This window comes from Neodiprion pinetum, chromosome 1, assembly GCF_021155775.2.
Source record: "Neodiprion pinetum isolate iyNeoPine1 chromosome 1, iyNeoPine1.2, whole genome shotgun sequence".
NCBI classification, from domain to species: domain Eukaryota; kingdom Metazoa; phylum Arthropoda; class Insecta; order Hymenoptera; family Diprionidae; genus Neodiprion; species Neodiprion pinetum.
The window spans coordinates 8373018-8385565 of record NC_060232.1 but is presented as its reverse complement, the minus strand read 5'-3'; the positions used below and the strand labels follow the sequence as shown (position 1 = coordinate 8385565).

At 37.7% G+C, this 12548-nt stretch overlaps 1 protein-coding gene and 1 long non-coding RNA gene across 2 annotated transcripts in view; both read left to right on the top strand.

Moving 5' to 3' along the window:
• The window catches only part of Sol1, a 359519-nt gene that overhangs the window by 241363 nt on the left and 105608 nt on the right, over positions 1-12548 (top strand). The gene's annotated exons all lie outside the window — the stretch shown is intronic.
• Positions 5379-7884, top strand: LOC124213676 (uncharacterized). Its single transcript, XR_006881935.2, has 2 exons — positions 5379-5426; positions 7616-7884. It is a non-coding gene; the product is annotated as an uncharacterized lncRNA (long non-coding RNA).

Below are 12548 nucleotides of genomic sequence, written 5' to 3'. Positions count from 1 at the left end.
TCAAAAATTATTGTTACATGGATGAGAGCAAGTTGATCCCGCAGGATCACTCGCTGACGAGAAACACAACACGAATACTGATAATCGCGAGTCTTGCTTCCGACTTTCAATTGGATCGATCGACTGCAACGGAACGATATTCGGAGGGAATCCGTCTGTCCCTTGTTTGTAAACGAACGGCGATCCCTTTGCGAAATTCTCCGAGGTGTGAATAAATGATAAGGAAAAGTGAAGGTTTAAGTCACACTTTTGGGCGATAAAATTTGAAAAAAACCATTTTTTTTTTTTTCACTTAAAACGGGTTTGAGAAAACCAGAAAGCAAATATTGCAATAGTTTTCGGCATTTCGGAGCGCATTGAAAATTCGGAAAATGGGAGGAGCGGCCGGAAGTTTTATCGAGGCGGGAGTAAAGGAGCTGCGACGGAAGGCGGGAACTTCTCTAAATCTCGAGACACTTATTTATCTCTCCTCATCCTCGTCTTATCTCTGTCCCTTCGCCCACATTTGTTTCTCTCTCTCTCTCTCTCTCTCTCTCTCTCTTTCTCTCTCTCTTTGTCGAGGTAACGTCACTAAATTTCTCGTGAAATAAATCACCCTGTTTACGACTATAGTCATACTGTTTTATACCCACGGGTAGTTCTTGTCCCCTCTCACTGCCTCTGTTTATTCAGAGTTTTCTCGTTTTTACCCCCATTCGTCTTACCTCGGGATGCGTAACCGAGTATATATGTATATATATTTCGGTATGGTTTTAAATTCGCGCCTATAAGAAACACAACCGACAAATATGCCCTCCATTTTTTACGCGTCAAAATTATGTCCAACAATGCTTTATTTGATACCCTGGAGCTCGTAGTCAAAGTTCGCTGGCAAATCATCGTGAGTAGAGTTATTCATGCCTGAATGCAGTTATAATTTCAGACAAATTGTATTTCCTTTTGTGTCACAATCGTAATGCTCAGTTTTACGTACAACTGGTGTATACGAAATTCATTACATTCATCCTTCACATCGTGGTATCGAATTCATTACGATATCGACGTTGGACGATGAACGAACTTCAAACGAAGTTTTAATAATCACGAATAGAAGCAATATTATACTGCTGATGAATATTTTCCGCAAAGCTGAGCGAATTTGATACGGTTATGTGACATAATTACATGGGGTATTATTCAGAAGCAGCCAGACCGTAACGAAAACTTTTATTTAATTTTCCCACTCGGCTAGTTTTCGATCAATAATTATTCTGAAAATTATCTTTCCTGTGTTTTCGTTTCTGTAAATTTGCCAACCGAGGTGAAAACACGAGCCAAACAATCGATTGTTTATTCATTTCAATTTGTCGTTGAGGTGGAACTTGAATTGTCGTTCTTAACTGCAGATATCATTGATCACGATCAATTACGCAGATTTCGATAAATCACAAACTTCAAATTTAACACATTTTTTCCGCAAGGTCAAGACACGCGAATTTGTCACGCGTATTAACAGTGAAATTATTCGCCAAACATATACCACGTTGTATACATACTCGAAAAAGGGTTGATGAAAAAAAAAAATAATAAAAATAAAGCTCTTGGAAAAATAAAAGTAAATAACGATAATACAAATCTAGAACGACGAAACAGAGCTCTGTGCCAATCTACAGCGGAATCCTTTCGCGAGTAACATGATTATTTTATATTTATAACTTCCTGCAGGGAGAGGATTTAGTACTGCGGTTTTAACGATGCGGTCCCGGGACTCTCGCCGTGGCGATATTTTCTCTGAAACATGAAAGTTTCATTACGCCGGTTTAATCATTCAAACTAAAATCCAAAGCTCCGTTCTTATACGTGGGATCATCCAGTTTTCACGGATTTACGATCACAGTCACCCGTAACTAATTGGCCGCACTGACGGAGGAAAAAACAAGAAAGACAAAAAAAAAAAACCAACGCGGTTTTGCACGTGTTTATTACAAGTTAAACAACGAAAGCAGTCTCGTTATTCATTTTGCGAATAAAATATTGTAATAATTCTGTTCATAAAACCACAATATATAAACTCAATCAAAATTTTATTCCGCACACGAGTTACTTGCAGCAGTTATATATATATATATATTACAAATAAACTCGCCGGTCGATTCATACAACTGATTTAAAAACGATTTCGACCCTGAAGAAGAAAAAAAAAAAAAACTTCCTCAGTTGAGACTCTGAAAAGAACCTTTTACACAACGCGAGTAGGACCTCGTCCCTTATTCAATATCTGTCGGTTATTCGTACGCGAAAATTGTTGGCATTCGTTTCGAGCCTTTTCGAGAGACACGCTGGTACTTATCCGAAAATCTGACCACCCATGGCAACAACAGGACGTTTCGTTTGGTGGACATCCCACCGTTATTTATTCTTCGATTAATCGTCAATTCACTCAAAGGGCGAAAAGTTGTCGCCATGGAAAAGCGGGTTTTCAGTCCTCGTGGAATCTGATTGTTATTGGAAACCAAAGAGTAATTATCATCAACTCGATTTTACGAAAGAGAAACCCTGGGCGAGGATACGAAATGACTTGACGCAAAGCTCAGCTTTCGATTCTGGCTGTTATTTTCAGTCTCAATGTGTTCAAGATTGAAATTACCAAAGTGAAACAGCTGCGTTTACACGAGAGAAAACCGTGCGCTCCTTCTGACGACGACCCCCGTTGTCTACCGAAATAGAGTTTTCTAATCGGGCAATGTTAATCCGGGTGAACAGATGGCGGAATTGATGGGCAAGGGTAAATGTGTTACATTGTTTCACCAAAGAAACTTTAACATCCCCATTCAGTTTTCGGCTCAGGGAAATGTCGCCTGGTTGTTGAAGATTCCTATTTCTATTTTATTACTTGATACACGTCTCAACAAAATTTCTTTAAAACTACAACACTGTCTAAAAAGGCTGGCCAGAAAATTTAGAGAACAAAAATTCCATGACATTTCCAAGTCTTCCAGGACCTAAGACTCAGTCTTTCCTGACATTTTCCCAGTTCTAGTAAGTTACTTAAATCTGAATCGATCTGCTTATTAACTCGTATAATCGGTTCAAATTCAATTCGAATTGAAAAAAAAACTTATTATGATATACAAAAAAGTCAGCGTATGCTAATATTTTATCTCGACATGAAAAAGTAAATTTGCCAACTCAAAAAATCATTTCCAAGTCACATGATGGAAAACTGATGTTTACCATTTTTTCTGTGACCAAAATCAGGCCACCCTGTTAAACTATATTTGTGCAACGAGACTCGCGCTACTCGAATTTTCTGGCAACTGCAAGAAATGAGATTTCTCTCAGTGTAGCTTTAGGAAAACTTAGAACACGACCACAAAGTCGCCGCTCGCTACTTCCTGAGATTTTCATCTCGAGTACTTTCCTGCCAAGTTAACGACTGCGGATATGACAGAGAAAAACTATTTCCCCGTTATCAGCGCACTTTCTTCTCTCTTTGAGATTCCTCGGTCGGATGAGATTCTCAAATCGAAATCCGGTCTTCGACAGTCGCGTTCGCTTCAATATGATGCTTCAAAATCTTCCATATATTTTACGGTAATTGCGCAACGGGCAACGCGGCCACAAGTCATACACGTTTCGTCTTGACTTTTACAGTCAATAATCTAGCAGCTAAGGATAATGCCGGTAAAAGTTGACAGGTACGTAAAATTTGTACGATGTGAATTATATACGTATTCAAATTACCGAAGTGTAATTGAAGCGATTTACTTACATCAAATTCGAACTACATTGGCTGCGAAAAATGAGTTTACCTTCGTAAAGTTAACAAATTGCAGTTTGAAATCGAAAAAGCTTATATAAAAACATGAAGATTACATCTTCGAGACTACTGAAGTGTTGGGTTTCAAATTTGAAGTAAATCGATCCAACGGTTTTTCCGTTATCACCATGAAAATTGAATGTATTTCAAAAACTCCTAGAAAATAATCTACTGGTTCGAATAACAATTATCTACATTCAGCGAAACTTTTCTTACCATGCACGAGCTGCAGCTGAATATTTAATCAGGTCATGAAATATCTGCCGGAAACCATTGCAATGAATATTTATTGATTCGATCACCTGAAGTTGGAAAATAAAATAACGACACCTGTGCGCTGCTGAAATTGATAGAAAAAATTTAAATTGAACAAAATGCTTGATATTCGTTTGAGTTTATTTCGAGAATGCGAAAATCCCATTAAAAAACAAACCATTAAGGAATATAATCTATTCCGTTCGGAATTCCAAGTCTCGATTGAAATTCATCCACGATGATGTGAAGTTTCATTTTACGGTGAGATTTTTAGGCGATGTACGTAGATTGGTGAACCTGGGGCGGGGTTGAAATTCCGAATTTGTAAGTTCCGTAAGCGTCTAATTCCTAGCTTTTAGGTGCCAAAACTTGAAGTAAAGAAATCAAACTTTTAGGAAATATAAAAGTATCAAATTGTCGGTAACCAGACACCTCAAAGTTCCGAAATGCAAGATTTAGAAAACTCAAGTTACGACAGAGCAAAGTTCCGAAAAGTAAATAAGGTATCGATAAAATAAAATTCCGAATATTAAAATGTACTCATACGACGTAGTTTATTCAACGGGTAGGTGAAAAAAATCAGAAGAACCGAAAATCAGAATGACCAGGATTCCGAAAACAAAAACATCGAAACATGCAAAACAAAGAAAGATCAAATTGGTTAAATTTCTCCAAGCCAGTAATTCACAGAACTGAGAATCTTCGATCATTCGGAATTTCGATGTTTCAGATATTAAAATATTCTCATTTTTGCGCTTCCGGAACTTTGACCTGTCGGAACTTTGATGTTTCGCCAAAGCTCGATGTTTCACTCAAAGTTTCGCCACAAAAAAATTCCGAACTTGACGCTTTGGGAACTTATCAAAGTTCGAACTTCAACGCGATCCCGCGTACCCAACGTCGAGGAAAATGATAATTTCCCAACTCGAAGATCGTCCGAAATTGACGCAAGCCAAACAATACTCGACCCCTGCCAAAGATTGATTTTCTCTCTAATACCTCTGTACGTTTAGTTTCATTAACGCTCCCAACGTTTCCTTCTCTTTCCATCATCGTTATCATTCGTCCGCTCACCGCGTCCTCACCAGTGAACTTGAGGAAGTCTCCGTTGTCGGACAGCGTTGACAGTGACTGTAAAGCATCCTCTAAGGCTTTCAGATCCTTTCCCAGGTGACTTTTCTAGGAACTAGGGTAGCCTAGGCACAGGTTGGCGATATCCGCGCAGCCGCGACACCGCCGAGTCTCACATTCGCCGGTCCTGCACCCCGCGAAACGATCCTCGTGCTCACGCTTCTTCAGTTTCGGTCCAGACGCAGACCGACACAGTCGTCGTGTCGGCATTCCTCTCAGCGTTACCTTATCAGGCTTATCGGTATCAGTAATATCAGTAATTTCAGTAATTTCAGTAATTTCACACCTCTCAAGTTCGCGTGAATCAATTACTTGTAATACAGCCGATTCACCGCAATCACTGGAGTTTATTGTACACACACACACACACACACACACACACACACACACACACACGCACACACACATATATATACACATATAAACGTAAATAAATAAACGGCGTCTTTCCTGTTTCTCTGCTTTTATCGTACCTGATTTGGTAGCGATATTTTTCATAGCTGGGTTTTTTTTTTTTTTTCACCTCATTCACGATTCAACCACAGCGTCTATGTGTATTATAAATATGGAATTTAATACGTGACGTTTTAATGTGTATTTTTTTGGTTTAATAGAACGTTATTCTAAACCTGATGTGTGAGCATTTTAACAAGGTTTATAAAATAAGCTTGTAGGATTTGTTAAATAAAATAATAAACATAATAAATAACGATAAATAAATCTAGTAGAAATTTAATAAGACGCACGTTCGTTCTTCAGTTACATTATACGTTTATAAATATTGTCAGTCTCTTCGGAGCAGAACTGTCGATCAGTTTATTATTCCTGTTCGTTGAAAAAATTATTCCCGACAACTTTCGGTTCGAGTTGAATATTCTCAAAGATGTGTATAGAGTTCCTTATCGAATCGTTATGAAAGGGGAAGACACGTATTTTTTGTAGCACGGGAATTGATGTGGTGATTAAATCGAATGACGTTAGGATGAAGAAAAAGTTAATCGACGAAAGCTGTGGGGAGAAAAAATTTCTTGAAGAAGTTTGATCATTAAGCACGAAGATGCCACTTCGACTTAATTAACGTTTCATCCATATCTGAATAATCTGATGAGCCCCAAACACCCGAAGACCTTCCGAAGTGGGGCCAAGGCCGATTATAATCCTTTATCAATCATTAGCCCGACGGTGTTAGCAAAACCTCCTCATCCTGACCGATACTGTACGTGATGTTACTTGAACTACTCACAATCAGCTGCATTGATTTTATTTCAACATATTATGGCATGGATACTTTCCTCGAGCTACTTTTCGTTTGGTTTGTTTCTCGGTGTTTATTTTTCTTTCAGAAGGACCGATAAAATTATTCAATTACCGTAATGAAAATAAGAATCCGAATCAATTATTGGAAGAAATAATTATTACTTTCCAAGTATTGCACTGTCAATGAAACTTTTTCGTTATAATTCTGACAAAACTGTGAGATTGATTCGAGTCAAGTGTAAATAAGCAGTATATCTGAATTGTTATATAGATCTTATCAAAGCTGTGATTTTATTAATGTAAAAAAAAAAAAAAAAATCGTTGAAGCGTTTGATTTTTGCATAGTCATCACAGTCATCACAGTGATTCGCATGCAATTCGCAACTACAGATAAGGATAAATATCGAAAATCTGATAAAATATGTAACACCCTTTGATTCTTTTCGTACGTTTAAAAACGATCAATATTCACCCTTCGTTAAACTAACTCGAAGGGAATAATACAAGATTATTTCTCAGACCAATAATTGTAGCAGTGCTTCAGTTGAAATATCGTGGGATTAGTATTGAATGACACGGAGAAAAAAAAGGGGGACAACGCGAATGCCAGAGTTATCGCAACGGTTATTTCTTATTCAATTGAACTTGTTTTACCAAGTTGAGACGATTATACACGATTCATTTTCATTTCGTTTTTAATATGTCAAGTATTGAAATTTACGTGATAAAAATTATTTGTTTTTTGTCACACGCCAGGGATTTAAGCAATTTGTATAAATCGAGACAGGCAATAATTTATATACACGTAGATAAATACGTTTATTTCACTCTGAAATTTCATTTTCTTTTATTGAAAACTTTTTCACTGTCTGTGTAGATGGTGCATGACTTCTTTCTCGTTTAACTAATGTAATCCTCCCCTCGGTTCATTCCTTGCCTGTCATATTTATCATGCATATTTGATTTTTGCCCATTTATTTTTTTTTACCACCCCCTCCCGCTCCTTCGTTTTTTGTACTCGTAAAAAAAAAAAAAAATATCCATCTCCCTGCAATATCTGCCGACTCTAAAGTGGGGATGAATTTTTATGTGTTAAATTTTAAACCACTCTTTACCGGTCGCATCGTCGCTCTGAGCTAAAATTTCTTTCCATCACTTTAAATCCACGCGTAGAGACCTTTAAAAACACTGTGAATAAACTGAACGACTTTATAAACGCAATTGTAAATATTTCGTTAACAATCGCAGATCTAGAAACCAAAAGAGATATAAATAGTTGGCGCGTAGAAATTAACAAAGAATTGCAGAGAATTTTTGTTGCTCCTTTGAATGTTGAAAAATTTACTTTTCAGGAATATAAAACTGTTGTAGAATTGTGTGGAGAAAAAAAAAAAAAAACGAAAAGTTCGGTCTCAACCGCGATAAAATAGGAAGCGGGATAATCGAAGGCTGAGAAAAGTGGACAGTTTTTTAACCGCATAAAAGTGAGAAAAAAAATTTGTGACCCGGAAGGAATTGAAGGCGTCAAACTGGAGTTCATCAAAGCAAGCTCGATGCTGCTGCATGTGTGGTGGCTGATTGGCGCCCTGTCGTTTACCCTGGGAGCTCTGCGTGCGAAGGAGATGGGCGAGGGAAAAGGTACGTTTTATATCCCGGGGAATGATTTGACGCGAAAAGGGACCCTCGAACCTGCGCCGCCCTTATCTTCGCCGGGGATCCGGCCGTTCTGCCAATTTAAACTTGCCCGAGCTTATCTCATCCTGGGAAAAGGCGTTCTTCCTTGACCACCGAATAACATTCCTGAGTTGTTGTGTAACAGGATGTCGTTCCCCCAAATTTAGAACCCCTGCATCGTCGCGTGAAAACCGGCGGAAAAGGGCGGGGTTGAAGTTACGAATTTGAAAAATTCCGAAAGCGCATAATGCCGAATTATTTGGTGACGGAATTTGAAGCAAAGAAATCAAACTCTTACGAGACGACAAAGTTTCGAATGGTCGGAAACCCGACGGCCCAAAGTTCCAAAAAGTAAAGTTCCGATAGGGCAAAATTCCGAAAAATAAAGATTCGAGGAGTTGAATTCCGAAAGTCAAGATATACTCACACAGAGTTGTTTACTCAACGAGTGGGTGTAAGAAATTATAAAAACTAAAAATCAGAACGACTACGATTCCCAACATAAAATTATCTAAAATCCCAAACAAAGAAAGATCAAAGTGGTCAAATTTCGCTAAGCCAGAAAATCACAGGACTGAAAATCATCGATCATTCAGAATTTAGATGTCACAGATTTTTTCATTTTCTCATTCTCACATTTTAGGAACTTTGAGCGTCGGATTTCAGACCATTCGGAATTTTGATGTTTCATCAATGTTTGATTTCTTCGCTTGAAGTTTCGCCACCGAAAAATTCGGAACCTAGCGCTTTCGGAACGTTTCAAATTCGGAATACCAGCCCCGCCTCGACTGTACCTCCAGAGCTTTGCAAGCTGGAAAAATAAAGAATCATTCGAGCGGAATACGTATTTTTAATAAATCGCAAATCGGTATCGATGTGTTTGCTGAATTTAAATGAATTTTGTTCGGAATATTACGACTTGAACTAACACGAAAATGATTTGAATTTTATCGAGAATAAATCACAGGACGATGAATTTGTCCGAATTTTAGAATACATTTTTCGTCAGTATTATGAATATGTGGGTACTATTATTGGTTTATTCCTGATTGGTAAAAGTTTCCGTGGGTAGCAATTAAACAGGCGATTCAAATTCTGTTTAATAAACTGTCGGGTGAGTTGACGTTTGAATTAATCGTGTTTCATGGTATACAGATTTGCACAGTTTGATCTGTCCGATTGGTAGTAATTATAGATAGAAAACTTCTGAAGAGTAAGCAGATGTAACTATCGACTTCTTTTTATTACGGATGTAAAGTTGAAGACAGTTAAATCATTCGCGGGAGAAAGATTCTAACTTAATAAATTCGAAGGGTGTTCGTGGAGTTTCAATCCAAATATTGAATGCAATGCGTTTCACAACGTTAATCAGTAGCATCGCTAAATACAACAACTTATATTGTTAGAAAAAATAACACGAAACAGAGAAATCTGTCGGAAAGTTTAATGTAATTTGAAATAACATTACAAAAATACTTGCTTCGCAAAAACGACCGTTCCAACGAAGAATCGAAACTCTTTCACCCAGCTTGATAGGATTGAAAAACAGAAAAGGAAATCGAAAAGAATTATCGTACAACAGCGAAGTTTCTCATTAACCGCACCGATCTTACTTAAAAACTTGAATTTCTTATTTCCAGGTTAAAGCATTTAGTAAAAACTTTACGACGAAACGCTATATTTAGAAAATTAGTTCTCTTCCTCTTCAATCTCTTCAAGGAACGACACAATTTGACTCCAAACCGATAATGGAACTGTAAATTGGATCCTCTTACGTCCTGGCTATCCCATTATAAAATTTATTAAATCTAAACTAGGATTCGGCGACGTTACAAAATTGCGGAGAACTAATTGAGGTCCTGAAAAAAATTCGAAAATTAAACTCGACCTTTCGTAAAACACGAACAATTTCTTTTCGAGTTACGAATTTCCTTGAAAAATTATTGAAAGCTCTAATCTCGACCCGACATCGATAAGCGCAGACAAGTGAAACTTAATTTGCTATTCGTGCTACAACGGAATTGCTCGCAGTGCGGAAGCTTTGAGAAGTCTGACGTACTTTATTTAAGCCATCTGACCATCTTAAGCTTGGTAAAAATCGATGACCGCATCATATGAGGAGAAAACTTGGCTCAGCGTCATAAAAAGCTTCATCATGTATAACCGCCCGAGATCTTTATTTTTTTATTTATCTATTTCTATTATCTCTCATTCGTTTATCTTCTCCGGTGGATATTTCGTGCAGCTACAGTACCTATACTTTTTGATACATTACACGTACAAGTCTTGAACATAAACATTGAGGCTACGAATCCCCTGAGCTCTAAATTTTTCGCCCAGCAAGAAAATCTTCAGTCGCGTAAGTAAAATGATTCGTCGCGGTAATACTTGTAATTGATTTGTCAAAATTGGCAGCATTCAAGTTAAATGTCAAAATCCTCTCTAATTCACACGACGAAACAAGGTTATCTTGATTCCTAGAAATTTTCAAGTTTTACAAAATTCCTGTTTTTGGTACATCCTGCAATTATCCCGGGCAGAAACGAGTATACCAAATTACGAAATAAGAAAAAATAAAAATACCGCACGTTGAAAGATCGCACAGAAAATCGTATTAACGTATAATTGATAATGAATACCTTAAATTTTGTTATATTGTAAAATTGTAGAATACTACGACTCAACTATGCTGCTCCCTGATAAATTTAGATTCGCAAATTTGACTGAAAACCCTCTTCCGCGAAGTATGAGATAGTAGGTGAACATTGAGTAACTAAAAACTTAAAAAAAAAAAGAAACAGAAAATCTCCATGTCGAAGTTAGCAAGAATCCTGTAAAGGCATGTAAAGCGGCAGTCCGTGTATTCGTACCTTATCGAATTGGCATGAAAAATGAACGCCGCCTGCACGAGAGGGTAATACAGACTAGGTATTTTATTGGCATACGCATTCGGCGATCATCGCACCGCTGAATGCCAACGCGGTTGGGATTTTATGACCATGAACCATAACGCGTATTTTTAGAGGAGAAAAGGAACGATTACCGCGAGTCGTCCCGGTGCTCCTAATGGCAATTTCACCCGTCGCGTCGGCACCAGCTGGTGCATTCGAAAAGGCGAGAAGGAGGGAAAAGGCAAGTTTGAAAACCCTGAATTATCGCAACGCTGCAACGGGTACAAGATTCAGCGACTGCCCCGAAAATCAGGACCGAGGAAAGGACTGAAAATGGGAAATTGATTCACTTCTTCGCAGGCTTGATGGAAAATAATCAAATGGAAGAAAAATATGGACTCGAGATAATTTCCGCCGGTTTTTCTATCCCCGGATTTTTTCTCTACCAGATCAGGAATCGCCTCGCCTTTGTTTTTCAATTCGAAAAAATTGAAGAGGAGTTTACGAACATGAATTTCACAGTTCGACTGGACCGTAAAAACGTACAATGGAACATCGGGAAAAATCCTGGACAAAAAAAAAAAAAGTCTCTTCCTCCCCTTTTCCCTGCCAGCAAAAAAAAAAACTGAACAAAAAAAAACAACATAATATCAACAATAAAAATCCAAGCCATTGTCGTCACGGACTGGAGAGCAGCGTATTCACGATTTAGGCACGAATTTTTACCGACAAGCCCTGACAATACTCGTGGAAAAAATTTTAACACCGCTAGACTCGCGCGAATTTTAAAACAACTATATCTGCTGGAACAGAAATGCATCACTGTCAATTTCGACACTGCGGATTTAAGTCAATTTCAATACCGCGCAGATTTCTGTCCAGTTTTCTACACCTTGATTTCTTGCACGATTTAAATTGGCATTGGAATGTTGAGGCATTTTTAAAAAAGTTTCCATCCACTTTATCGCATCCAAATATCTCTCGTCTGTTGCCCAAATCTGCATAGCGCACTTTTCGATAAATTAATAGGTATAAAGTTAAACTATACAGTCAATCTCGAATATGAATTACTGCGAGAATGCGACGTGTCTCATTTGTTTTCAGATTAAAAGATCAAGATCTTTATTTCTTGGTATTACTCTTATTTAAATACTGGCAATAAGAATTTACTCAACCGTAGAAAAAAATCATCAACGAACTCGGAGTTTAAAATCGATTTTCAAGTGCAGCAAACTGGTTTTTTTTTTTTACATCACCAAACTCGTCGATATATAAGTGTTTGTAGAATTGTCAAGTTCGTGAAAAAAGTTCATCTTGCCTAGTGAGATTTGCTGAATCTTTTTCTCTTATACGGTATTTTATTTTCATATATTATTGTTCATTTGCTAATTGCATCGAGGCATTTGGTATTCCATGAGCAACGTTGCATAATTTAAAAACTTTACGGCGTTGATAGGCATGTCTGGAAAAGAGAAAATCAGGAGGAAATCAGGACTTTGTCGAGGACAAGTTCAGAGGTTTCTGGAATGATTAACTACGCG